The sequence below is a fragment of the Typopeltis vanoorti genome, chromosome 2 (genome assembly GCF_054136105.1).
Source record: "Typopeltis vanoorti isolate ZY-2024b chromosome 2, IOZ_Tvanoo_1.0, whole genome shotgun sequence".
In the NCBI taxonomy this organism is placed as follows: domain Eukaryota; kingdom Metazoa; phylum Arthropoda; class Arachnida; order Uropygi; family Thelyphonidae; genus Typopeltis; species Typopeltis vanoorti.
In genome coordinates this window covers 139,759,729-139,782,370 of record NC_143550.1, presented here as the reverse complement: position 1 = coordinate 139,782,370, position 22,642 = coordinate 139,759,729, and the positions used below count along the sequence as shown (strand labels likewise).

Genomic DNA, 22,642 nt, shown 5'->3' with positions numbered 1-22,642 from the left:
GGGGGGGACACATGATAAGTTGATATTTAAGTTGCAACACATGAAGGTGGATATCAGATTAGTGAATTTTGTATGGGGAAGCTGTATTAAGAAGAGAACGGTCAAAATGGGGTTTCACATGGATTCATACTTATGATTGTTAAGATTTTTTAAGACATTATACTCATGCACACAGATTAGTACTGGGGCCTTTACTTTTTAACCTTTATGTCAATGATATTGTCACTGGATTTCAGGAAGATATTCAGTTATTTGCAGATGACGTGAAGCTTGGGAGGATAACAGTGTTACTAACAATATTAGTAACAGTCCAAATGTTTGCACTTCAAGAGAATTAGAATAAGCTGGAAAGGTGGGCAAATGAATAAGGATATCAGTTTAATGCAACTGAACATAAGGTTTTGAAATTTGGGATCTACAGCTAGGAAGCTGCATATATATATATATATATATATATATATATCAGGGCGAATGTTCCAGTGTGTTAGGTGTGCGGTGCTCATCCACAAAATATCAGTTATCACCGATATTATATTTTTGCATTTATTCCCATTAAAGACTCCCCCAATTGTTTGCAGACTTCATGCGATTCCTAAAATTAAACACAATATACTAAAGCTTCATGAAGAGGGCACTTTTCAACACATAAACATTGCGTCACATTCGTGTTAATAACCCAGATGTGCTTTCAAAATGCATACACCTTTGCACCTGTTGAAAATATGTAAAGAGGACGTAGCGGGCCCAATTCTTAGCGTTGTAGTATTTTTAAACTGCTAAGAAGGCGTGGCTAGGCGAGCTAACATTTTGAGCTCATGTAGCATCTGTGATTGGTTATTGTGTCAACCAATCCAATTGAACTTTGGCACTTGTCATGAGTTAGGTGCTTTCTGTATGATGGCTATATTACAAACAGCTGTTACCAGGGCTGGCGGAAGCAGGCATGCGGTGCATGCGGACGCTGCTACGAAGGGGGCGCCAGAGCACGGGTCATAAGTTCATTTTTAAGAAACAAAATTTTTATCATAAAAACAAAAAATTCTTAGAATGATCAATATTAAAATAAATAAGGCCAGATACACCGAATAAAAATTTTTAAAAAATTGTATATTGCCGGCCGTTTATAATTTTGCAGCGAGAGCAGGCTAAATGGCTTGCCTCCACAATCTAAAGTGAAACGGTGAACGGTTTTTATGCGCAGAAACGAATTTTCGTACAAAACATTTGTTGCTACATAACCAGTCATATGGTACTGTAAAAACTTGATTGTAGCTTAAATATTCCAAAGCACATTACATTCGAATGTTTACTTAGGTTAAGTCCCATGTGAATATTGTAAAAATAACCTTTGTTTGTCTCTGTATAGTTTGTTTTAGATGTTATTGTAAATAACACTCTGGACGTTAACTGTATATACTGCTTTAATAATAATATGTTAGAGTGTTAAAAACAAAGGCAATGTTTATATCGCCGAAGCTGCATGTAATAGATCTACATGGCAGCATTAGAAAGATTGTTATTAAAATTTGTTTGTAGGAGAAAGGCTTGCAGGCTCTAAGTGTAAACATCTGCTAAGTCAGTCAGAAAGGCTCAAACAACTTTCCGATGGCCGGCAACTTACAATGAAAAGAAAGCAGAGGAGAACAAAAGGCATGCCAAACTTGAAACTTAAGATGAAAGAATCATACTGATTCTTTGGGGGGTTGCCAAAACTTCATGCCAGGTCTCAGAGGAGGTATAATAAAAAGGGACTGGAGCAAACAGAAGGGGCTGCACGGATCCAGAGATTGCTGCAGAAGTAGAGAGGGCCCAGTTCCAGAGATGTCAACAGAGAGACAGGAGAGGCTGCCTGGTTCTAGACGCTGTCAAAGAGGAGGCAGCTCGGTTCCAGACATTGCTAAAGCTGCCCGGTCACAGATGTTGCCGAAGAGAGACAGAGATGCTCGGTTCCAGACATTGTCAGAGAACATCCCAGATCCAGACGTTGGTTGAGAGAGGAGTTTTCCGCTTCCAGAAAGGAGCTTTTTGGTTCGAGACGTTGCTAGAGAGGAAACGACTTCTAGGCCACAGACAGGGCTTTCAAATTGCCGAAAGGAGAAGTCCCAAACGCCATAGAAGAGAAGTTTCTAGTCCAGAGGGATCCTGATTGACAGTTGACAACAGTTTCATTTTTCTTGGAGGTGGCAATTCAAGCTACTTGAGATGGCAGTCGTCCAGGCATTTTCGGTGAGCCCAAGTAGAGGAGAAAAGGCGAGGCAAATTTCCCGAAGTACCTTCGCTCGTAAGTTTTTCTTTTCGCTGTGGGAGAATAACATTTTTCCGGAACTGTACAAGTCCCGCTACATTCCCAATTGATATAGCTGAAGCCAAAATTCCAGATGAAGATCTGAGATGAAAGAATTGCCATATAACTTTTAGTGAAACACTTTTGACTAATTGTGAGATACAGAGCCTTTGTAAGTTCAAAACTTTTATATAATTCCTCTTATAGTTGTATTAGAAAGACTTTTAGGATATATGTTTGTTTAATAAGGTTAAGAAGTGTCCTTAAGAAAACCAATTGGCATGTTAGAAGTTGATATCAAATTTGTAAAGATAACTTAACAAAGAGATTTAGGTACCTCTTTGCGAGTAAGCTTGGAGTTTAATGAGTAAAATTTGTAAACTGAGAGTAGATAACGTTTTGTGTTAAAGAAAGTATTTTAAAGTTGAAGAAAAAAGGTTTTAAATTTTGCTAAAGAGTTTTTATAGAAGGATAGAGAAAGCAATCTCCCTAATGTTTAAATTCGTGTACATTTCATAGTAACGCAAATAAATGTTATTTGACTTTCTTGTAAACATAGCACGTAATAATATAAACAAGAGAGATTCTGAGAGAGAGAAAATGCACACAGCTACATTAGAATAATGGAGAATAAAGTATAAAGTAAAGAAAAAAGACATCACATATAATTAATAAAAATTACAAGTATACAAAGTTAAAATAATAATAAAATTTTACAATGTTCCAGTAATGACAGAATAGCAACAGTAGATTTATAACAGTATGCATCTCAATGGGCTACTGACAGTAGCGCAGTGCAGACTATTGTTTCATCTCTGTGTCATGTTGTGTAATAATTTCTTGTGGGTATAAAATAGAAATGGAATCAAAAATTAAAAAAAAAGTTATCTGGTGCACAAAATCATAAGCATGATGCTGTGAAAGAAGCAGATATTAAGAAACAAACTGGGGCTCTTAATAAATTTGTTAAAATATTCTGATGCAGATTGTAACCAACTCGATACATCAGAAATCAGAGTTGACAAACCATGCACATCATCCAGTTTGAATGAAAGTATTATTACAACTGTTGAACAAGATAATAAGATGCAGGATTTAAGTGAAAAACAGTTAGGAGAAGATTTAGTTGTTGACTGCGAAACTAACACATTGTTAGTCTCTGTAAATTTAGAAGATCCAGGTGAATGGGGAAATATTGATGAAAAATTACGAGTTGTTTTAATTGAAATGGGGCCTGTTCAAAAGAAAAATATAATATATCCCAGAGATACATATGGTCGTAAATTTGGCGACACATATTATAATAGAAAAATGGAAAACGGGGAGCTCGTACCAAGAACATGGCTCATTTGTTCCGAAACTTTAAATTCTGTTTTTTGCTTTTGTTGCAAACTTTTCACACCTACTGAATCAAGTAGTCTTGTAGAAGGTTATAACGATTGGAGAAATGTAAGTATAACTTTGCATAGACATGAGACTAATTTAAATCACATGAAAAATTTCTTAAAATGGAAGGAACTTGATAAAAATTTAAAAAACAAAACTACTATTGATTGCCAGACTCAAAGCATGTATGAAATGGAAAAGAAACATTGGAGGAGTGTTTTAGAATGCTTGATTGAAATTATAAAATTCCTTGGTAGCCAAAATTTAGCTTTTCGATCTGATAAATTATATGAAAGGAATAACGGCAATTTTTTAAAATTAGTCGAACTGTTTGCGAAGTTTGATCCTGTTATGGAAAATCATGTTGAAAGGGCCCTACAAGGAAACAATAGAGTACACTATTTGAGTAAAGACAGTCAAAATGAAATATTGGAAACTTTAAGTAATGCAATCAGGGATACAATTTTATTATCACTTCGAAAATCTAAATATTATTCCAGAATTTTAGACTGCACACCTGATGCAAATAAAACAGAACAAATGACCATTATTATTCGCTTTGTTTCTTGTGACAATGGAATTGTCAAGATCAGGGAAAACTTTTTAGGTTTTGCAGATATATCAGATTCCACAGGACGTAGTTTATGTGCAACAAAAGTGGAACATTGAAGATATGTGAGGTTAAGGGTATGACAATGGGGCAAATATGAAAGGGAAAAAATATGGGCTCCAAAATTTGCTTTTGAACAAAAATTCGAGCTTTTTACGTGCCGTGTGCTGCTCATACTCTAAATTAATTCATTAACGATGCAGCCAAAGTGAATGCAGATACAATTAATTTCTTTGCAATTATTCAAGAAATACATAATTTCTTTTCATTCTCTTACAAACATTGGGCAATCCTTTTAAAGTTCGTAAAAATTTAACATTGAAACAGCCATCAGAAACGCGATGGGAAAGTAAAATTAATGCAATCCGCCCTCTACGATATCAGTTAGGAGAAATTTACGATGCACTTTTTGAAATTTTAAATAATGAAAATTTTAATAAAGAAACTCAGCATGAAGCACAAACATTATGTGCTAAAATTAAGGACTACAAATTTATTTCTTCTCTTATAATTTGGTATGATTTACTTAACAGAATAAAGCCTGTGAGTAAAATGCTTCAAGACAAAAATATGAACATTACACTTGAATGTCTATCAAAAACTTAAAAATATTCTTACAAGAGTATCAATCAAATACAAATTTTAAAGAAGTTCTAAAAACGGCAAAAGAACTGAGTGAAGAGGTGGATGGAGAACAAGAATTTAAAACTTGTCTGGGGAGTATGGGGGGAGATATTGAATTCATGCATCAGCAACTTAGTGCAATGAGTGAAGGCTTAGTGATTATTATGGGGGATTTTAATTATGGTGATATCAATTGGAAGGAGGAAATATCACGTAGCAAAAAGGAAATGGAGTTCATACATCTTCTACGAGATAATTACTTGAAACAGCACGTAACTGAAGGGACACGTGGTGCGAGAGTGTTGGACCTGGTTATTGGTTCAGAGGTTATATGCATAGGTAAGGTGTCCTCGTTACCTCCAGTTGGTGAAAGCGATCATGTGGTATTGACTTGGGAGGTCGCAAAATCTGTGGATTTTTCTATTAAGAAGGGGTATGTACGGAACTACAGGTTAGGCAATTATAACAAGCTTCGGAGTGAGCTTGCAGCCATCCCATGGCAGAACATATTGCAAGGGAAAGATGTTAGCAGTGCTTGGGATAAAATCAGCGGGTATCTGAGGAAAGCAATATCAGATTGTGTCCCCATGGTCAGGAGGTCAAACAAGGCAGGCATTAGATGGATGAGCAGTAGTATCAAGCTTGAACTGCAAAAAAAGAAAATGTTATGGAGAATTTACAAGGAGAAATGCGATCAGGACACCCATGAGCAGTACAAGGCTCAAGCTAGGAAGGTTACCAGCATAGTAAGAAAAGCTAAATCAGATTATGAGAAGACCTTAGCCAAAGAGATCAAGGGTAATCCCAAAGAGTTCTTCTGCTATGTGGTAAGTAAGAGGAAGAATGACTTCGGAAGGATAACCTTAGTGGGTGCTGATGGTATTGAGGTGACAAAATCAGATGTAATAGTCGAGTTACTGAGTGATCACTTTTCAAAAGTCTATCACCCAAGTGAGGATATCTCTATACCTATAGCAATACTTAATGTGAGAATTGAAGCTAAAGAATCAGAGGTATTAAATATATTGCAAAACTTAAATGCAAACACTGCGGTAGGCTTAGATGGAATATCAGCTCGGGTGTTGCGTGAATGTGCAAATGAATTGTCAACCACTCTTACCTGGATATTTAATTTAAGTTTGAACTCTGGTATGGTCCCTAGGGAGTGGAAGTTAGGCAAAGTGGTTCCTTTGCATAAGGGTGGCTCTAAAACTGCAGTATTGAATTACAGACCAATCACCATCTCAGGAGTAGTGGTAAAAGTATTGGAAAAGTTGGTTAAAGACAAAATTCAAGAATGGGTGGATCAGGATATGATACTCTATAGAGGCCAACATGGTTTTGTTAAAGGTAGATCCTGCCTTAGCAATCTATTAACTATTCATAATAGGATAACATCCGAGTTGGACAAAGGAACTGGCTACACAGTGGTACTTCTGGATTTTGCTAAGGCTTTTGACAGGATACCCCATAGAACACTGTTACGCAAATTGGAGCAGATGGGAATGGATATTAAATTGGTGATATGGATAGGAGAATGGCTCAGGGAGAGATACCATAAGGTGGTGTATGGAGGAGCCAAGTCCAGAATAAGGCAGGTGACCAGTGGTGTGCCTCAGGGCTCTGTGCTTGGGCCAATGTTGTTTAATTTGTATATAAATGATATAGGAAACGGCTTAAAGGGAGATATTCAGTTGTTTGCTGATGATGCAAAGTTGTGTAGTGCAATAAAAAATCAAGCTGATGTTGAAAGTTTGCAGGAGGATTTAAATAAGCTGGTAAAATGGGCAAAAGAAAATGGATGTCAGTTCAATGTGGAAAAGTGTAAAGTCATGCATTTTGGGATTAAAAGATTACCAGCTGTGTACTACATCGATGGAAAGGTACTCCAAGAGATTGATGAGGATAGGGACTTAGGGGTATTGGTAGATAGGGAGATGAAGTTCAGAGGACACATTGCTAAGGTGTCCAAGATTGCACATAGGATTACTTGGTTGTTGAGAAACACACTGACATCCAGAGATAAAGAGGTTATTATTCCCCTTTATAAAGCATTGATACTTCCACATTTGGATTACTGTGCTCAGGTCTGGTCACCTGGATTCCTTGGAGATGAGGAGGCTGTGGAGAGCGTTCAGAGAAGAGTGACCAAGTTGGTGAGTGATATAAAAAATGCTCCCTACATTGATAGATTGACAGCTTGTGGATTGCAGAGATTGGTTGATAGGCGAAGAAGAGGGGATATGATAGAAACATTCAAATTACTAAAAGATTTTTATAGGATTGATGCAGGGGAAATGTTTCAGCTGTGTGATAGTGATGGAAGAACAAGAGGTCATCTGTGGAAATTAAAGAAGAGTGTGGTTAACAATGGTGTCAGAACAAGGTTTTTTGCCTGGAGGGTGGTGAATGAGTGGAATTCATTGCCTGACTTAGTTGTGAGCTCTTCATCTGTAAATGAATTCAAGAAGAGATATGACAGATATTGTTTTGCTAGTTTGGGTCTCCCACGATGAGTCTACTGACTCCATGGAGATACCTGTAATAATAATAATAATAAAAAAAACTGGTATGAAAGTTCGACGATGAAAGAAGACAAGACAATTTGACTATGAGCATCATGATGAAATGCCACAATCGCCAGAAGATAAATTTAGAGTGAATGTGTTTTATACACTTCTAGACGTTGCAATGTGTTCGTTAATAGAACGTTTTGAACAACTAAAAACATATTATGATAATTTCAATTTATTGTATAGATTACTACAAATTAATAATGAAGATTTACGAAAAAATTGTGACAATTTAGAGATTCTCTTGATGGACACCGACAATAAAGACGTAAATGCAATAGAAATATATGACAAGTTATGTGCTTTCCTGGATATTTTTCGAAACAATAATTTAAATATTCAAAACCCTTTCGATATTCTTAATTTTATTGTGTCCAATAATTTATCTTTCCCTAACTTTTCAATTGCTTTAAGAATACTATTAACCACCTTACCTGTTAGTGAGCAGTGAACGGTCCTTTTCCAAGTTGAAATTGATTAAAACCTACTTAAGAACAAGTATGTCACAAAAAAGGCTTGTTAGTTTGGCGTTAATAGCTATTGAAAATGATGTATGTGCAGAAATAGACGTTAAGACCATTATTTCTAATTTGGTGAATATGAAATCAAGAACCCTAAAATTTTAATAAAAAAAATGCAAGTATATTTATGTAATTTAATTTATTTTCTGTTATTCTGTAAAGATTTTATTTTTGGAATACTTATATTAATATTAATAAAATGTTGTAATTATTATTTCTGAATTCTTTTCTTATTTTCTCATCTATCTTGAGTTTCTTTTATTTTCCTAAAAGATAGTTCCACTTATAAAAATTATTAAAAAATTTTTACAACTTACTAAGAATTTAGTAAACTGCAAGAATTTTTTATTAAACTTTAGTTCAAATAAATTTTAACTTTAATTAAAATTCATTTTAATTTTGTTAGCGATTCGGGTCGATGAGAAGGCTATAATCCCTGTATCATTATATTCAATGATTAAAGTGAAGTGGCTTTATCAAAATTTGCTTTAACTTTTGAGAATAACTTTTGAGAATTTTTTGAATATTCAGGTTTTTAATGATTATCCTGCCTAGTCAACACCCCCGGTTCGTTACATTTAGCGAACCAATGTGTGGCTGTTCTGTCAAAATTTATTTAAGAAATTTCAAATAATTTAAATTTTTATTATCGTAAAAGAACCACACATGCCTGGATCATTACAGGGGTGCTTAGATATACATTGCATGCAGGCGGCAAAGACCCTATCACCGGCTCTGGCTGTTACACATGTTTTCTGTAACTGAAAATTTGAAAGTGGATATTACGAGAAAAAGAGCTAATTGTTTTTTTCTTTTGCTTGTGGAGTATAGCACCTGTTGAGGTTACAAAGTTTTTAATGGTATATAGACATTTTTATTCTAGTCTTCTGGAATAACAGATAGTAAAAAATATCTATTCCTGAATAAAAATAAATATTCTGTGTATTATAAGACGTTGATCTACAACAAAAGACCAGCATATGTGAGATTGATAAGACAGAAGAACCGCTGATACTAAAAAAAACAAAAAAACTAATGAATGTAGGATTCTCGAAAGTGTGGATAATTCCAATAATGATTGGATGTTATGTATACTGAGTCTCAGTATACATAAAATTCTTGGAAAATGGAACGAAATATACACAAACCAGAGAAATACACATAACATGTGCAACAAATTTTATGAGATGATTTGCTTCTCCATTAAACCATATTTATTCCTGCAATACTCTCTCTCTCTCTTCATAGGTTTTTTTTTTTTTAAATTATGCCATCATAAATTCACTTATTCATGTTTAGACTTTATAGGATCGTGCTATTTGCTCTACCCATCAACTTATAGGACACACATATCACAAATGTTAATTATTAATAATTCTTGTGCCAATTGTTTCTACTCACACCTATTCTTTCCTATTCTTACATGTCTTATTAATGATGGTTCAGATATTTTCATCTTTGAGTATTTCAGATATACCAACCAAATATAGCATTCTCCTTCATTGTTGTTTTCTAATAAATCCTAAAGCAGATTGTTCCCTTACTCTACGCAGAAGTATTCAAAGTTATCCTGCAATTAACTGCATTGGACCAATTGAGATGATCCCTGATGTGCTATACCCTCTCAAAACTTTCATACATCGATAAAAATGCGGGGGGGACAGGGCACTTTCCCCGGGTTCAATTAAAAAATTCCACAAATTCTAATCGTAAAATTGATTGAGATATGTAATCTTACACCCTCAACCCTGGGACGCTTTGTCTGTCTTAAAATTTTATTATGGGTTGGCCTATTTCGGCCCATGGCAGGATAGCCACAAAACATGTGTTTTATTGTAGCAATAAAACACGTGATCCTGTTTTAGGTTCATCTTTTTCTGATTTGTGAATAGTGACCAGTTAGTTTGCCTTCTGCATCTAGTGAGTCACTGAGTAAAGTGTGAATTGTAAATTTATGGTGTTGTTTCAAATTTAAACAGAAAAGCATTTTTAAAAGGTAAGTGTATGTAATTTAATATTATTTTACTTGTAGTTTTATGGTTTTTTTGCTTTTAAACTGAAATGATTTAATTTAGGATTAATTAATTAGTTGATTTTTAATAAAATATGGCAGTCAATTTTTTTTATATATGAAATTGTGCTAAAAACTATTAATTCTGAATACTTTTTTTTCTCAAGAATTAAAGATCATTAAAATCAATGCAAAATGAAAATAATGTATTTATAGTTTACATTGACAAATAATTACATAAAATTAAAAAAAGCTAAAAGTCAGTCGTTTATTGATGTAATTATTTAATTAAATCAATAATTATAAAAATTTATTGATGTAATAATTTGTCTCCAAGCCTTGCCCCCCCCCGGGAAAATTTTCTGTGGATGCATGGCCATACATACGGTCAAATTGATGTGAAATTTGTAGCACGGGTTGCATAACCCACACGACAGCATACCCAACAGAAATGTGCATGCTATGCCACTGATATGTGTGTGTGTGTATATATATATATATATACTATTTGCTAATGATGTAAAGTTGGGAAGTACTGTGAGGTATACAACAGATATTGTGCAAGTGGACTTGAATAGACTGGATGAGTGGGGGATACCAGTTCAGTGCAGCAAAGTGTAAGGTTTTATAATTTATAAAGCACAGATGGGATGCATAGCATAAGATTGGTAGGGATATCCTAGCATAGGCAGAGGAGACAAGAAATTTGGGGGTGATGGTAGATATGGAACTGAAATTTCAGGGCTGTTTTGCTAAAATTGTGAAGATAGCACAGAGGGTTATGGAAAGGAGACATATGTAGAAGTAAGGATGTTATGATTCCATTATATAAGGCTTTAATCAAACTGTACGTGGATTACAGTGTACAGATTTGTTTACCTGGTTTTCAACAGGATGAAGAGATGTTGGAAAGGATTCAGAGACTGTTCACTAAAGTGGTTTCTGGAAGACAGATTGAGGGAATGAAATTTGCAAAGTATAGTGGATAGAACAAATAGGAAGGATGTGATTTAGACATACATGTTCATAAGGGTTATTACCAGATTAATATGGATGAGATTTTTTCATAGAATGGGTGGAGACAATTGGAGAACAAGAGGCCATCCTTGGAAGTATGTATAAGAAGGGTGTGAGCAAGGGGTAAGGAGTAGGTTTTTTTGAGTGGAGGGTGGTAGGTGGTTGGAATGCATTGCCTGAAAGTGTGGTGAGTGTGGAGACAGTAAATGCATTTGTGTCACAGTATGATGAGCTGTGTGCATGCATGCATGCGTGTGTGTGTGTGGGTGGGTGGGTGGGTGAGAGAGAGAGAGAGAGAGACCTTCTACAATGAGTGTTTTTACTCCATGAAGAACTTGGACCAGTAGAGAGATAAGAATGATAATCCCATTGCATAAAGTCCTGGTCAGGCCACATCTGGACTATGAGCGATCTGGCACGGGGATTTGAAGAGGATAAATTAACCTTGGAAAGGATACAGAAGCAAATAACCAAATGATATCAGGGCTCTACAATGTTAGTTTTAAGGACAGACTGTGAGCATGCAAATGACAGAGTTTGGTGAATAGAAGATGAACGGTGACATGATGATACATTTAAACTATTGAGAGATATTTACAGGATTGACACAGAGGAGATTTTTCATATAATAGAACAAAGGGAGAAACAAGGACCACAGGCCATTCCTGAAAGTTGTGAAAACAGATGGTGAATAGGAATGGGGGGGGGGGGAGAAGTGACTTGGAATTCATTGCCTCAATTGCATGAATTGGTTTATGGAGTGGTATGATAGACTTTGTGTTGCCTAAGATGGACCTTCTGCAGTGAGTCTTATGACTCCATGGAGTTCTGAAATAATAATAATAATAAGTGCCAATACCAGGGACAGATCAATGTGAAGAGTGGTAGGTGTTTCACCGAGCAGGATTCCCAAATTCTTATGATTATTATACAGGAACTCATTTACTGACAAAGCACTCACCACCACCTCTGACATTCCACTCATTAGCCACTTTCTAACAAAAAAAAAAACAACAACTCTTCTTTACCCCTTAGCTAACAACTGTCTTACACAACTTCCAGTGACTTCTTGTTCTCAGTTATGTACTGGAAAATTTCTTGAGCACCTTCACTATAGAATATGTCTTTAATAATCTATATGTTTCAATCATATCCTCTCTTCTCCAGCTACCAGCTAAATTTGATAACCTACAAACAGTGGCATAGCTGGGGGGGGTGCAGAGGGGGTGGTCTGCCACGGGCAGCACTGAACCTTTTGCAGTTAATTCTAAAATACAGTCTCGAGAACTCAGTTCCAAATATTGTAATATTACTGCGAATTTTCTTCACAATTGCTGTAAGTGTTGCTAGTTGTGAGAGGAATTTTTCTAAATAAAATTCGATTAAGAATTGCTTACATTACTATGAAATAGACTTCTCCAATGTCATCGACGATTTTGCTAACAGAAAAGCAAGAAAAATAACATTTTAGAATGTTGAAATTAAAGTTTTACTTCAAAAATAAACAGAGTGTTTTAATTTATTTCCTTATACGTCGTTTTGAGTTTTTGTAGTATTTTTTGGTGTGTATTGAGAGGGTGGAAAACTCAAGGACCGCCTCGGGCGGCAACTGGTCTAGCTACGCCACTGCCTACAAGCCATTAGTTTATGTATAGATATGCTTAGATATTGGGGATTACGCATAACAATTCTTCACAGTATCAACAACACCATAAGAAAATGAATAATTAATTTATGAAGTTATAAATATTTTACAATATTTATAAGTTCATTAATATTTCACTGGATATCGTCAGATCACCAGTTACACTGTGGCAAAACACAAAGCAGTCAGTTATATTGTTGTAGAAACAATTCAAATGGTAACTAACATTAGCTCTGTTCCCAGATTCCTGAATGCACACAATATCAAGATCCCTCCTAATATCTTTATTTTTAATATGATTGTGCCATTGATGCTATCTGTTCACTCCTGTAATTATCATTATTATTATTCAGGCCTCCATAGAGTCAAAAGACTCATCGTGGGAGGTCCTTCCTAAGAAACACACAAAGTCCATCAAGACTCATCGAGAGAAGGTCTCTCCCCCACCTCCTAAGAAACACAAAGTCTATCATACCACTCCTTAAACTCATTGACCGTTCTCGATGAGTCTTGATGGACACCTCTCAACAGTTTAAAAGTCTCAATCATATCACCTCTCCTTCTTCTCTCCACCAAACTCTGCAGTCATATTCCCTCAGCTGATCCTCATAACTAACATTGTACGGTCCTGAAACCATCTTTGTTATCCGCCTTTGTACCCTTTCCACAGTTAATTTATCCCCTTCAAATCCTGGGGACCAAATCTGAGAACAATAATCTAAGTGGGGTCTGATCAGAGACTTATACAATGGAATGATAACCCTTTTATCTCTGCAGGTCAGTGTCCTCATTATTGCAGCAATCGTCTGTGTTACAGAGATATAGCTTGCAAATCCAGACAATACAGTAAGTCAAAACTACAACTATCTAGGCAACTAAATAGACTGGCCTTTTTAAAAAGATGTCGGGATACAAGAGTAATACCGAACCTAGTTAAGCTAAAGATCAATTTCCACTCCAAAAAAGCCCTCCGCATTTATAACCACGCCAGCTTGGCACTACTGAGGGAACAAATCGCCACTACTCATGCCACCCTCTCCATGACGAACGCCACCATTGGCTCCTTACAATCGGAGCTCTCCACTGTACTTAACTCTGAACATTGGTCTATTCTCTCTGTCATCTCAGAAGTTTCCGCATAGAAAGAATTTCAAAAAATAAACATATCAAGAAATTTAACAACCTTTGTAAAGCCAAGCCGCAACCGCAAATTCAACCGCTCCAGACAGTAGTGAATTTATCATCCAAAAGGCTCAGCGACGATGCCGTCAGTGCCCTAAGCCTCGGCCACAATTTCGCAGTCACTCCGAAAGAAGTGCTGGTGCTTAATGTGATGTTCAATGTCGAACGCAGGATCTGTCGCTTAGCGCCAGAGATAGCAAACAACATCAGCCTTGACGTCGCTAACATCCTCGCCTCCTAAAAGTAATTTATCGTCCTCCCAACGCACTCCTCTCATGAAATTACGAAAAGAAAAAAGTATCGTCATCACCAGAGCTGACCACAGTCGTTCTTAATGCCACGGAATACAATAGAAAAATGGAGATTATCCTCCGAGATTGCTCTACCTACACCCCACTAGAACACGACCCCACAAAAACACAAGTTAAAAAACTAAAAAACTTACTTAAAAAAAGTGTCTTCCTGGCCCCTGGAAATCACGAAAAAACTCAAACCTTTCTGTTCCCGTCCTCCCCGAATATACGGTTTACCAAAAATCCGCAAATCCAATTCCCCACTAAGACCTATAGTAGATGCCACTAACTCACCTTGCTACAAACTGTCAAAACAGCTGGCCAACTCTCTGACCCCCCTCACTGGACTTTCCACATCCTATATAAAAAACTCTACCCATTTCAAAACCCTCATAAAAAATTTAACCTTAAATAACACAGATATATTGGTAAGCTTTGACATCTCCTCATTGTAAGGTATCAATTAAGGGAATATTGGTACCTTAACACTCTTAAAAAACGTTTTTCCTTCTGACATCTTAGATCTCTTTTCCTTTGCCATCTATTCTGGTTATTTTTCTTGGAAGAACAAAATCTATAAGCAGATAGAAGGAACTGCCATGGGTTCCCCCCTTTCACCAATTTTTATCTGGAAGATTTTGCAAAACGAGCCATAGACTCAGCCCCTCTCAAACCTTCCTAAGATATAATCTGGCTAAGATATGTAGATGATGTGTTCTCTATTTGGCCTCATGGCCCAGACACATTAGAAGCCTTCCTCAGTCACCTCAACAGCCTACATCCAAGAATCCAGTTCACGATGGAAAAGGAAAAGAACAATGGCTTACCTTTCCTAGACACCTTAGTTACATGCCTCCCCAATGGTACACTTTCCTTCACGGTATATAGAAAACCCACGCACACAGGCAGATACATCCACAAACCCTCCCACCACCTTGCTCAACAATATGGCATTATTAAAACTCTTACCAAGAGAGCCCACAATCTTTGTTCCAGTGGAACCACCCTTACAACTGGAGCTTGACCACATACACAACACTTTCCTCTTCAATGGCTACAGTGATCACAGCATTAGAAATATAATCAGTTCCTCCCACATTCCCCGGTCTTCTCTTCAAAAAGAGTTTTGAAATGTCATCACCATATCCTACATCTGTGGCACATCTGAAAAAATAGCCAAGATTTTAAAAAAATACAACCTACACACAGCATTTAAGCCACAGCACAAACTTGCTACCCTCATCCACTCTACAAAAGATCAGCTCCCTCCTCTCTCAGTGCCTGGAGTCTATAAAGTACCCTGTTCCTGTAAACTGGCGTACTTTGGACAGACAGGCAGATCAGCTACTATCCACCTGGAGGAACATAAGTCATATATCTGCAAGCACAACTATGGTCAGTCAGGCCTGGCTGACCATGTCTTGGATACAATCCACAGGATCTCATGGGGAAAAAACCACCATGCTCCACCACAGCAAATTCAAAAGAGAAAGACTATTCTTAGAATCAGCAGCGGCTCTCAGGAATCAACCAAATCTTAACAAATATGGTTGCATTAAGCTTCCTAAGATTTGGGAAATGCTTATCACCAGAGGTCCCACTTTACATTCCAGGCCATCTACAACTGCCCTTAGAGGGAGCTCCACCTAGATAGGACTTTAGTGTCTCCCATGTGGTTGAGCTTAGTATTGTTTGTTATTTGTTTTCATGTTACATTAGTTTTTTTTGTAATCCCTAAAGGTGTCTCATTGACTGAGATGAAATATAGGAAGAATTAAATTGTTTCTCTTGTCTCTCAGATCTCTTGTCTCTTCTACTTCCTCCAGTATAACTCCTCCCACAGAGTATACAGCGTCCCATCAATGTTTCCCAAACCTCAAGACCTTACACTTTGCTGCATTATACCAACACCCCCATTCATTTGTCCATCTATCTAGCTTATTCAAATCCTTTTGCAGGGCTACCACATCTGTACTATTACTAATAATCCTTCCCAGCTTCGCATCATCTGCAAATAACTGAATATCCCCTTGCAATCCACTGACAATGTCATTGATATAAAGGTTAAACAATATAGGTCCCAGTATACTGAGCCCTGTGGGATCCCACTTGTAACCCTCTGCCTCCTTGAACCTGCCCGCACCATACATAACTCTCTTATACCTATCGGACAGCCAATCCTGAATCTAGTTGATCAATCTGACATCCAGACCCATGTGCTGCAATTTAAATATCAGCTTATCATGTGACACCCTGTCAAATGCCTTCGCTAAGTCTAAGAAAATGGCAGTACACGCCTTTCCCTCATCTAATGCTCTTATAACTTTATTATAAAAGGCTAGCATATTGCTAAAACAAGAGCGCCTCTTCACAAATCCATGTTGACTCTCACAGATAACATTACCCTCATCTGCCCAATGCTGTGTACGGTCCCTCACTACTTTCTCCAAGATCTTAACAACTACTGATGACACACAAACTGGCCTATAATTAGACACTTCCAGTCTGCTAACACCCTTATGCAATGGCACTATCTTACCTTCCTTCCATTCCATGGGCACCTTTCCCACAGCCAGACTTTCATTGAAAAGCCAGGTGAAAGGCACTGTCAGTTCCCTAGTACATTCTCTCAGAACTCGTGGTGAAATACCATCTAGTCCCACAGCTTTACTGACATCCAGAGTACTCAGTATTTGAAACACACTCTCCTCCTGTACCTCTAAACCTTGAACCTGCCCTATCCCTCTAGTATTAAAACTGACTCCTCCAGGATGAAATACTCCAATAAAATGTTCATTGAACAATTCCACTGTATCCTCTGCATCAGCCACTCTATTCCCATTTTTATCTCATTATCATTCTTCCACAGTCATTTCTCCTCGTACTGGCCACATAGCTAAAAAATTCCCTAGGATTTTCTTTGGATCTTAGGGCCAATCTCCTCTCATATTCCAGTTTTGCCTTCCTTACCATACTAGTCACTCTTCTAGCCTGTGTCTTATATTCTTCATGCATCTTCTCTTCTCTTCACCTGTCTCCTTATATCTCTTCCATAGCCTCTTTTTCACATGCAATTCCTGTTTAATATTGTTTGTCATCCACTTTACTCCAAATTGTGTCCTCTTCTTCACTCGTGGTATACAACTTACCACTGCTGCTAACAAATATTCTTTCACAATTTCCCACGCACTAATAATATCTCAGCCTTCCAATTCCTCCCTCCATGAATCTTCCCGAAGTTGACGTCTTAGACTATTATAATCACCTGCCTTATAATTAAGGCAGGTGATTATAATAGTCAAAACCATATGGTCACTCTCTCCAGCTAGTGGGAGAGATGTCACCTCAGTTATTATCAACTCTTCTGATGCTATCACCAAATCCAAGACTCTTGAACCTCTTGTTCCCTCTATTACATGTTGCCTAAGACATTTGTCCCTCAAGAATTCTAGAAATTCCATTCCCTTATTGCTACATGCATCTTCCTCTCCCCAATTTATACTACTATAGTTAAAATCTCCCATAGCAATCATTCTTCTTGCTCTTTTATTATTATTATTATTATTATTACTACGGGCTACTCCAGGAGTCCTTAGACTCATCGAGGGAGGCCCTAAACATCATGTTCACACAACTGTTCAACATTCTCACAGTATCTATCATACCTTGCCTTGAACTCGCTCACTGTTATAGCACCCACAACAGACTCTGGCAGCTTATTCCACTCATTTACCACTCTAAAAGTAAAGAACCCAGCTCTAACACCCCTGCTAACCACACTCTTGCCCAGCTTCCATGGGTGTCCCCTAGTTCTCCCATCACCAGTCCTGATCTCAAAAATATCATCTGAATTAATCCTATAGAATCCTTTTAGCAATTTGAATGTCTCAATCATATCTCCCCTTTTCCGCCTATCAACTAGTTTCTGCAACCCACAAATCTTCAACCTGTTCTCATATGGTTCATTCCATAGACCTGCTATCATCTTAGTCACTCGCCTCTGGATCCTCTCCACCTCCTCCCCATCAAGAAGGAACCGAGGTGACCAAATCTGGGCACAGTAGTCGAGATGAGGTCTTATCAGGGCTCGGTACAGAGGTACAATAACTTGCTTTTCTCTGCTCGTCAAGGTATTTTTCAACAACCAAGTGAGTTGATGTGCTGATTTAGCTACTTTCGCAATGTGGCCCCTAAACTTCATCTCCCTATCCACCAACACTCCCAAGTCCCTGGCCTCATCAATCTCTTGGAGTACAGTTCCACCAATGTGGTATACTGCTGCTAATCTTTTCACTCCGAAATGCATAACCTTACATTTTGTCACATTAAATTGACATCCATTCTCCTTAGTCCAGAACTCCAATCTATCTAAGTCATCTTGCAAGACTTTGACATCTTCTGCGTTCACTATCGCCCTACCCAACTTTGCATCATCAGCGAACAAATGAACTGTCCCACTTAGACCCTTCCCTATATCGTTAATAAACAGATTAAACAGCAGTGGTCCAAGAACAGAACCTTGTGGCACACCACTAGTCACTTTCCAAACTCAATTGTCTAAACGTCTCCTGGTCCCCACCTTCTGTGCTCCTGGGTCTGTAGCAACATCCCACTAAATATCCTGTCCTGCCCACCTCTACCTCACCCCATATGCTTTCAAAATCATTAGTGTAACTGCCTTCCAAAGCCTCCACTCTTAGAGGGCATAAGTCGTCACTTATCATAAGCAGTACTCCACCACCACGCTTTCCCTTCCTATCCTGCCAAAAAATGCTACACCCAGCAACTTCTATTCCTGTTATTATATCCTCTTCTGTCAACCACGTCTCAGTGATCCCAATAATTTTTGGCCAGGCTGATGTTATCTGCGCCACCAATTCCTCCCCCTTATTCCAGATACTCCTGGCATTAGTCTCAGTTTTTCTCGGATCAATTTTTCTCAGAACTCTTATATCTGTGGTCTCCAGTCTTTGATCAACTGTTTTATTTGCAGCTCAGCTCTCAGATTCATAAATTAAAATTGGTTTGAATACCATCTTGTATACAGCCAGTTTAGTATTATTGCTTATGTCTCTCTGAATATAAATTTATTCAGTTGATTCTCTACCATATTAGCTTTGCTTATTCTCTTGCCTATTTCCATATTTAATTTGCCATCTTCACTGAAAATTGTGCTTAAATAGCTGAAATATTTACTTAGTCTACAAGTTCTCCATTCAGGATGTAGTTGATACTTTACATGCTCTTTCCTTTTACAATTTTGGTCTGATTTGTTGATTTTAATGGCAAATTCAATTTAGTTTAAGAATCCTACAGACTTGTACTATAAGAGTATAATATCATTTGCATAAAGTAAAGAACTAGATTAATATCTCTAAATCTGACATGAGGTTTAATGCTACTTTTCTTCATCTATATGGATAATATTATGTAAGATAAGCATGCACATCATCTCACTGTTATATGAATAACAGTGAGATGATGTGCATGCTTATCTTGCATACCATCTCACATCCATCTTCATACAATCTTTCTGCACCTTCTTCAATTATGACTGCTGACCTACAGCTTAAACATAAACTATATATTGCTCTGTATAATTAGCACACTGAACAATTGGGGGAGAACCAGGGGTCATCCCTGGAAACTGTATAAAGAGGGTGTGAGTAGGGGAGTGAGAGGCAGGTTTTTTCGTGCAGAGTTGTAAATGATTGGAATGCCTTGCCTGAGAGTGTGGTGTCTGCAAGGAGTTTGAATGTGTTCAAGGCACGGTATGATGAGCTGTGTGTGTGTGATAAAAGGACCTCCCAGATAAGTCTTTGACTCCATGAGGTCATAGGGTCATGAGGTCATAATAATAATAATAATAACTTTTCTCTTTGCACCTTGTCATATGCTTTTTCATTTTATAAAACTTAAATACAAATTATTGTTATATTCCTGAACCTAGCTTACTCTTCTCCAAGTTTCTCTTCCAAAATATGGCAATGATTAGTTCAGTCAGCAAGTGAAAATCATTAATAGTATGCCAACAGAGATATGTGAGGGGAAAAAGGGGTACAGTTTGTTGGAATTGTATAAAAGGGATTGCCTTGGGATAGATTTGGTATAAAGCAACTTGAGAGACTGTTTCTAGAAGGAGGTATAGTGAGTTATGTGAACAAAGGATCAGAGTAAGTCAAGAGAGTGGATCAGGTGAGACCAAAGTGTTTATGAAGAGGAGAGGAGAATAGTGTGAGAGATGAGAATGTAGAAAAGATATGTAAGCCAGAGAGGGAAACAATGTTGAAAATGATTCTTGAAGCAGTAATAAATGTATATATTAATGAGGATGATCAGCAGGAATGGGGTGGCCTTGAATGCATGGGGAGAAGCCAAATCTTGGAGGATGTATGGGATCAAGAGTGATGAAGATGAATGGACAAAAGCAAGTCTGGAGAAGTCACAGCTGAAGGGATGGCAAAGGTAGGCGTGGTTACAGACCAAAAAATGAATTACTATGTTTATTTATGAATACCAGAGTATCAGAAATAAAGGATATGAAATTGTTGCATTGAGTGAGTATCTTTGTCCAATAATAGTTGGAATAAGTGGATTATAGTTGGATGAGAATGATATCCTGACTTGAACAGAAATGGAAATAGATTATGTGTTTTTTTGTGAGGAGAGAGAGGGAGGGCAAGAAGGGAGTAGGAGTGCTGCTGATAATAGCAGGCAAATTTTGTCTGCATAAGGTTAAGATTCAAGAGGAAAATAGTGTCAGTGGTTCTAAAGCAGTATAATGTGAGGTGGAGGCTGACAGGATATTTATCTAGGCACTGCTATAAACCTGGGAATGTGGATCACAGAGACAAAGAAATATACAGGCAACTTGGCTTAGTGAGCAAGAGAAGGGTAATCATTATGGAGGATTTTCATTGTGGTAATAATGACTGGAATGAAGAGATAGCATTAGGAAGTAAGGAATATGAATTCCTTGAGTTCTTAAAGGACAACTACCGTAGATCTGATTATATCATCAGAGGATGTACTTGTGAATACTGGAGTATCTGATCTACCCCAGATGACCTAGGAGTCAGTTCTGGTTTGCACAAAACTTCAAGACAATTGAAGGAATGCTATCAGGGCCAGGAGACTTTTTTTTGTGTCTAATTTGGACAATACTTTTTTGATCTCTTTCTGGTGAAAAGATATAGGGGACATTGTGTACTGGGCATCTAGAATGGTTGGGAGGGGTTTACCATGGTCAGTTATGCATGCATTGGAGGAAAAGAAGTGTGAAGCCAGGAGATTGGCTCTTTCTGTGGGTGATGATGCAATAGAGCCATCTGGATATGGTAGGGGTGGGAACAGTGTTGGGCACAAGTTACAACCAATTACTTTGGCAAGAGACCAAAAGGCTTGGTTATCATTTGACAGACTGCAAGTTTCCTGCTTTTTGCTCTTTGAAACTCTGTTTTGGAAGAATTGATAGGTTTCTATTTCAGGCTTGAGTATAAGCACTAAAGGTGAATAGAGTTCTTGATGTAAGCCAGTTGTGGTATTTTTGATTTTTTTATTTACCAGGACTAATAATTATATTCATATTGCTATACATGCATTTGAAAGCAATGTCCTTTTAATGCAGATTTGGCACTAAGCTTTCTGTCTGGGAGAAACGTTTTCACTGTTTAAAAAAAAATGCACTGTGTTTTTTTTTTAAGTTTTGTACTTTGAATCCTATCAAGTTTTAGTAGTTCTGTGTACTTTCAAACTTAATATTTGTAAGTCAGCATTTTTTTTAATACAAATTTGACAAATCCACACCTTTTAAGCTTATTATTGATATAAGCTGGCCCATTTTGAAAATTATTATTTATTTTATTTATATTTATTTTATTACTGTTTTTATTTATTTTATTCTTATTATTTATTTTAGTGAGTCTCTGTAATTCAGTCAGGCTGACGATGCCCTTTGAATGGAAAGATCATGTCTAGGATGATTCTTCACATTATGTTTAGGATGTGAAGAACCTGTAGAGTTTTTCAAATGAAAGTGAGTTAGCTAGTCTCATACTGAGATGGAAGGGTTTTTTTTAACTACTGCAAACTTGGAGTTTTCATCCTGCATACAGGCAAACTATCCAGGAGAACACATGCAATTTACATACAAAAAAAGTATGAAATATACTTATAGGCATAAGTATATTTCATACCCATGATTGCAGTATAAGGCTAACCACCTTATCCTGGAATCATGGGTACAAAATCAAATGATACCTTGGGTGCTTAAAGGCCTGTTAAGAACCATAGACAAAGAAAATTAAACAAATAATAAAATAAATGATATTTTTTCATTTTTATTTCATATATTTATTTTTATTCTATTTATTTCGTAATTCAGTACATTTTTAATTTGATCCCTGAGACAAATTTCCCACTTGTTCACCCTCAGTGTCAGCCAAGCTTTTATAATGCGATTACAACATTAACTGCTATAAGTTCTGCAACCTCCTG

General features: G+C 37.1%; 1 protein-coding gene across 1 annotated transcript in view; it reads right to left on the bottom strand.

Annotated features, from left to right (window-relative positions):
* The window catches only part of LOC150109470 (venom protease-like), an 81,710-nt gene that overhangs the window by 43,317 nt on the left and 15,751 nt on the right, over window positions 1-22,642 (bottom strand). The gene's annotated exons all lie outside the window — the stretch shown is intronic.